The 7,097-nt window shown below is 57.8% G+C and overlaps 1 protein-coding gene across 1 annotated transcript in view; it reads right to left on the bottom strand.

Moving 5' to 3' along the window:
• Positions 1-7,097, bottom strand: part of CASKIN2 (CASK interacting protein 2) — a 648,645-nt gene that overhangs the window by 487,570 nt on the left and 153,978 nt on the right. The gene's annotated exons all lie outside the window — the stretch shown is intronic.

Here is a 7,097-nt window from a genome sequence, read left to right as displayed (position 1 = left end):
CTCGCCCTGGCTCGGAGAGTGCTCGGGCTCACACAGCCGCAGCCGAGCAGCAGCTTCCCAGCAGAGGGACAGAGAGCACTGTGCAGGCAGGAAAAGCCTGGGAACGCCGCTTGCAGGGCACTGCAGCCATTGAGGCACATTTTAAAGCATCTCCTTGCAGCATCTGTTTAAAATGCTACAGAACAGCAGAATCCCCACGGACAAAGCCAACCAAGCGCTTTCTGAGGTGGCAGCAGCAGTTTGGGAATCAGCAACTCTCAGAACATTTTCAGTCCAGCATTTCTTTCAGCCCAACATTTTCTCAGAACAATTCTCAGTTCAGCAATCTTTTGGCCCAGGCTCAGCATAAGGTGGTCCTGGCTCTAGGAAAACACTGAGGGCTCAGGGCAGGGGGGAGATCAGCAGCTCCACACAGCATCCCAGGAGCCCCAGACACCAGGATCCACTTGGGACAAACCCAGCGCAAAGATCTGGGTCTGAGGCTCTGCCCAGCCACCCTGGCTGCAGCAGACCAGGCTTTGCCTCTGGGCAGCTCTTTCCCCTCTCTGTCAGAGTCCCAAGTGGTTCCCACTGAGCCCAGCAGCACCCCGGCATGTCTGTGGCTCCTAGGGGTGCCCATCCAGGCTGAGCTGCCCAGAGGGGCTGCCCAGCCCCATGGCCCTCCCTAGCCACACCAGGGCTGCTTTCAGACAAAGCCAAGTTCAAAGGTCCCCACAAACCAGGAACCCTGATCCAGCACAGATCCCACAGCAACACAGGATCTTACCCAGTGCAGGACCAGGGAGGGAGGGGACAGGAGAAGATGGGGGTCACAGCCCCCACATAAACACCAGCGAGACACCAGTGGTGCCAAAAAACCCCACAGATTTGTGGCTGTTCTTCACCTGTTTTGTGAGGTCCAAGGACATCTCAGGACCACAGGAAAAGGCCCAGGATCCACTGTCCCTCCCTTCCTGGGTGACCTCTTTGTCCTCTTTAAATTTAAATCACACTTGTCTCAGGAGAGAGGGGAAGACACAGACAGGATGGAAAGTGGTTGCTGAGAGATCACCCCTTTGCCATTGACATCCCACTGATGCCAGCAGTGATGCTCTGTGACCAGAGTTGCTGGAGGCCCCAGGAGGGCCCCCAGACCAGAGCCAGTCCCTGTCATTGGCATTCAAAGGCTTTGAGTGACCCAAAGCTTTGGCAGAGATGAGAGCTGAAAGCATTTGATTCCACACAGACCTGATTTTGTACTCACACAAAACAGGAGCATGGGACAAGCTCTTGTGTGGGGGGCTGCTGTTTGCATGGGCCAGGAGGGGATTCATTCCCTGTAGAGTCACAGGAAACTAAATTGGACAAGATCAGCTGCCTGTAATCCCCTGGAAATGTGGAGGAAGTTCTGAGGATTAGCACCAAGAGTAAACCCAGCACACACCAACACAGCCCTCTGCACAGCCTCTTCCCCAGCCATCCATCACCCGGAGCAGCCTGGTGCCCTGGCTGGGCTCCTCCCCTGCACAGCTCCAGCCCAGCACCTCTGCTGTGTAACCAGACACTGCTGGGATCCTTCCCCTGTGTCCCTGCCTGTGAGGATCCCTGGCAGGACAGAGCATTCCAGAGCAATGGTCCCTGCTGTCAGCCTGTGCACACACTGAGACGTGCCCTGGCAGGCAGCAGCAGCCACACAGACAGGACAGACAAACAGGGGATCAGCCTCCTTGGCAGGGCACCTGGCTGCTCACAGACCGTCTGAGGCACCAGCTGGGAAGCCAGGCCAGCTCCTGAGCCCCATCCAGGAGTGATGCTGAGCTCCCAGCCTGCCTCAGCTGCCTCTCCCTCACTCAGCCACACAGGGAGGAGGACAGAGTCCATGCCAGGGACAGCTCCTGGCTGCCTGCTCATCCCAGGAGAAGCAGGGCTTGCCCAGCCCTCAGCAGAGCCCCATCCCAGCCTCAGGAGAAAAGGCTGGCAGGGGAAGCCAGGGGATGGCTCTGGGGTGTGGATCTTGCCAGCCCAGCAGCCCTGGCACAGCACCAGCCCAGAAGTTTGCCCAGCACGTGTGGCACACAAGGAAAGTTCTGCTGCTGCCAGCCTGGCCTCCCCTGCTCTGTGATGGACACCAGGACCTGCTCAGGGGAAGGGGAAGGCGCTGCAGGAATCCTCAGGGGATTATGGCAGACACACTGGTGACAGGCACTGCTGCACTGAGCCCAGCTCACTCCACATCCCCATGGGTTTTGCCCAGACTGGCCCGAGCCGTGCCAGGGCAGAGCTCGGTGGTTAACCCAGACCCTGCAAGAAGCAACAGGCAGGGAGACCAGTTCAACCAGTTCTGCAGCACAGCCACCCCCACAGCTGCACCTGGCACTGGGAGCTGGGCAGGACCCACGTGCCCCAGTGCAGCTGAGGCCTGGGCACAGCCCTGGGACCATCCTGAGAGCATTGCCAAGGGTCCCCTTCTCCAGAGCACCCCAGTCTGGCAGCCCCATCCCAGCTCCATCTCCAACAGGATCACTCTGTGCTGCAATGGGGACCAAGCTCCCTCCTGCCAAGCTGGCAGAGCTGCTCTCCCCACACTGGGCAGGGCTGGGCAGCTTCTCCTCATCCCAGGTGTTCCAGCCTGGAAATGCTGCCCCTGAACCAGAGCTGCAAAGCCAACCCCAGAGCAGGTTGTGCCTTGCCCAGGCTCATTCCCAGCTGGGCTCCAGCTCTGTTTGGGGGCTCAGACACATCTCCTGGGGGAACAGACCTGGGGCTGGCTGCTCCTGCAGGGCTCCAGACACAACAGGAGGTGGTATGGGAAGTCACAATCACTTCACTCGTTTTCCAGAGCAGGATTTCTCCCCGTGGCTGGGAGCTGTGCCAGGATGCAGATTCCTGGTTTTCCAGGACAGGCACACAAGAGCAGCTGCCTCTTGCTGCTCACCCAGCTGAGTGGTTGCCTGCAGGGATAGATAGCAGGCACAGCTGCCATGGGGACCTTGGGAGCACAGAATTTTTCAGGGCAGGAAGATTTCAGAACCATCCTGGGCTCACCTGAGAGGCTGGCAGAGACTGCAGGATGGGTGCTGTCCTTATCAGCTCTCTGCTGGGTTTTTCAGAGGGGATGGCAGGTGAACATGGCCCATAAATGATTTCCTGTTACCTGTGAAGACCATTTGCATTCTTGGATGACAATGAACTTGCCTCCCCTGTGCCTCTCCTTCCTGAACACCTCTGCACACCATTCCTTTGGATCAGTTTTCCTTCCATTTCACCTCCTTGCTTTTGAACTTCTTCATTCCTGAACTCTTCTCCCTGGGATGTGATGCAACAAAATCAAAGCACTGCACAAACCTCCTGTGTCATCACACACCCAGAGCTGCTTCTGGCCAGACACTGCAGGGGAAATTCCACTTTTAAGGTCCTAAATTACTCTGTAGAATAGTGGGTGCCACAGCAGAGAAGAGAAAGACCTTTACAACAAATTTAACCATTGGGAAGTAGGAGGAGAAACACAGGAACAACCAGTGAGCACAGATGCAGTGGGGGGGTTGGGGTTTGGTCTCCAATTGTTTGGCACCTGGAAACAGCCTAGAGCTGTTTATAAAACACCTATGGAAAAGCAGTTTGTGCATCTCCTCACCCTGTAAGGCCCCTGCTCACAATGCCCCACGTTTACACCCAATAAAACCAACCCATCTCACCAGCAGCTCCCACCACCCCATCCCCAGGGAGCCCCCGCACCCATGAGGGATGCTCTGCTCTCTGGAGATGCTGTTTGGCAACAGGACCAGCAGGTCCAGGCAGCCCAGGCCAAGGCTTACAAAGGATACCTGGTCTTTGCAGCTGGAGACTGAGCCTGCAACACTTGAGCTGACCTCAGCCACAGGGAAACCCTTCTGAGAGCCTCCAAAGCCATGGAGAGCAGTGGGGCATGAAATCAGGGCCCCCACACCTCCCTGGGAGGGATCAGAGCCTGGCTGCACACACTCATGAGCCTCTGTTTGCCTTGCAGGCACCAAGGGCAGCACATTTTCATACAACTCCCATTCCAGCCCTTTTCCCCCCTTGTGGAGCAGTTTTCATACTCCACAAGGCAAAGTGAATCTCCAGAGCCTCAGAACAGCCCAGCTGAAAAAACTGCCTCACCACTGGGATAATAGGACGCTTGATACTCTGGAGTCTAAAATTACTGGGTCCTCAAACCTTGTTTTGCTTTGCCTTATCTTTGCCAACTGATAAGCAGAGGGGAAGTGCAAAGGCCCTGGGATCCTCCCTCCAGGTGGAATTAAGCCCCATTAAAAGCTCCCCAGACTGGGGCAGGCTCAGCACCCTGCCAGGGGTCAGGGGGCTCTGGATGCAGAGCCAGCTCAGCTCCAAGGGTCTTTCCCCAGGAGCCAGAGGTGGCCCAGGCCAGCACAGCACAGATGGGCAGCCCTTGTCCTGCTCCTTTGGATCTCTCTAAGTACAGGGGACATTCCCACCACGCCATCTCCTTAACAGCCCAGTCCCAGGGCTGTTGTAGACTACTCATCCTCAGACCCTTCAGACATCAAAAGGACCTGCCTGCTTGCCACCCCACGGCCTCTCCAGCCTCATTCCAGCATCCTGCAGCTCCTTGAGTTCAAGCCCCAGAGCTAAGGAGCAGGACATCAGGACAATTCCCTGCAGCAGTTAACGCCTTAGCCTCATTTTCCTCTCCCCAGAGGATTAGCAAGGCTGTAATAGCACCAAATAAATTCACTAATGGCAGATTCTCAGGACACTTTGTCTGGAAAACTTGCTTGTAACTTACAGGATGCAGCCTGCAAATTTGGCTTTATTATCCAGTGACACAGCTGAGGAGCTGCTCCCTGACAGAGTGATTGGATCTGAACAAGATGTGTCCTAGATCATTAAGGAGGCAATGAGGTAATTAAACACCTGCTTGGAGAGGCAGCCTTCACACACATGGCACAGCTGGAGAAGGAACCCATGGAATCAGGGTGGGAGAGCAGAGCTTTTGGAGTGTTTCTTTCAAAGCTGCTTTGCCCAAACAGGAGTGCCCTGGAGAAGGAAGCATGCCCTGCAAATGCTGGGATGAAGCACCAGGCAGGCAGCCCGTGCTGGGTGATGGAAAGTGAAATATGAGGGCAGGTTTGCTCTCCACACTCAGGTGCAAGGCAAAAGCCCTGCAATGTGCAGAATACCTGCAGGATGGTGGCTTGCAGGTGGTGGCCAACTGAAACATGTCCTTGGAGCAGCTCACAGATGTTCCTGCTTGGGAGAACAACCTCAACAAAGAGCTGGCTGAAGCAGCAGGTGCTCAGAGGGGCCCAGGCTGGAGCAGCCCATCCAGCAAGACCTGGAGGCCCTTTAGGGAGGAGGGTGCTCACACCAGCTAGGAAGGATCAGACACCCTCCAAACCAAACCAAGCTCCTGGGAGGGCTCTGCTTGCGCCACAGGGCTATCAGGGAGAGGAGACAAACCCTTCCAGGGTGACTAAGGCAGGGCACAGAACGGTGACAGCCCCTGCAAAACACCCCCCAACCCATCAGCAGGGGCAGAGGGTGCAGCAGCCAAGAACATTTGAGCCAAGGGGGCTCATACCCCAAACTGCAGCTTCCAGCCCAGAGCCCCAAATTTCAACCACACATAAACCTTCTGTAAAGCTCCAACTGCTGTTGCCTGATTCAGCAGCAAGTGCTTCTGTGTCAGAGGCAGGGACCAGAGCAGGATGAATGTGTCTGCCACAGCTAATTCTCCATGGCCAGACCTCACCTTCCCCGACTTAATTTGATGCTCTGAGAAAATTAGACGCTCTCCTGCTTCTGTGGAAAAAGGCAAGCACTGAAGGTAATTCAGAGGCTTTGATGCTGCTCTTTAGTCATTCGGGCACCACAGCCCCGGCACGGCTCCCTGGACTGACCACGGGCAGGGACAGGAGTCACTAATCCTCATTGCACAGCGTTCGAGCCTGGGGCAAAGCGCCGAGTCTGTGCTGGGCACGTCCTGCAGCCGGCGACGTCCTGCAGCCCAGCGAGGCAGGGACACGATCGTTCCCACAGCAAGAATTTTGACTTTAATATCGGCAGCACCTCGGGTGCTCAGCAGTGGAGGGGTTTGACGAAGATCCCGGCGTGGCAGTGCCTGGAAATGCCAAGTGCACGCTCGGAGCTGGAGCGATGCATCCATTCGGGATGTGAATGGACGGCACTGGGGAACATGAAAGTTGCGCCCAGGGCCGCCCGCGCACAACAGACACGTAAATAACACCCTTTGAAAGTGGTTCTAAACCTCCCCTCTGAGCCATTACTACCTTTTAGGCCAAAGGGGGGAAGGTTTTCACCACAGGTCCCTCGCAGCAGCCCACGGAGGGGCAGGGGATGGACACAGCCTCCTCCCTCGCAGGCGGAGTCTGCACCGGGGCTCAGCTCTGGCGCTGGCACCGAGCCCCAGCACTGAGCTGCTGGTCACAAAGCAAATCCCCAAAGCACACAGAGAGTGAGCAGATGGCGGCGTGGATTTCCCTGCCTTGGCCCACCCGAACTCCGCGGTGATCCCCTCCCCGTGGGCCGAGGGGCAGCCGCCGTGACTCGGCCGCCGTGGCTCGGCAGGAGCGGGCTCTGCTCGGGCACAAAGCAGCGCAGCCATGCCCGGAGCGCTCACCCACAGGACAGGGGCAGGGAGGGGCTGCATTCCCACAGCTGCTCACCCTCGGCGTGGCTCGGGCGAGCCCAGCACGAAGCTCGGCTGCCGGTGGGGCCCGGTGGGGCCTGCGGGAGCAGCTCCCGGGAGGTCCCCGCGCACCCAGCCCTGAGAGTGCCGGCGCTGAGGGGCAGGCCCAGGGGACAGGGATCGGGCAGAGACCCCGGGAGCTCAGCTGGGCCGGGCGGGCAGCTGCAGTGCCAGCACCTCCTCAGCCCGGAGCAGGGAGGGCAGAGAGGGCAGAGCGGGCAGAGCAGCCGGGCAGCTCCTAACGCTGCCCCAGGGCGGCCCGAGCACAGCGGCTGCTCCCAGCCCGCTCTGCCGGGGTCCTACCACACATCCCTCCCTCCCACCCGGGTCACAAAGGGCTTTTCCTTGGCAGGAAAACCGACCTCCAGCTGCTCCTGTTTGAAAATAGCAATCCCATCCTGAAGAAAGA

Source organism: Camarhynchus parvulus, chromosome 18 (assembly GCF_901933205.1).
Source record: "Camarhynchus parvulus chromosome 18, STF_HiC, whole genome shotgun sequence".
Classification (NCBI taxonomy): Eukaryota; Metazoa; Chordata; class Aves; order Passeriformes; family Thraupidae; genus Camarhynchus; species Camarhynchus parvulus.
Note: the sequence above shows the minus strand (reverse complement) of the source record. Positions and strands in the feature narration are given on the sequence as shown.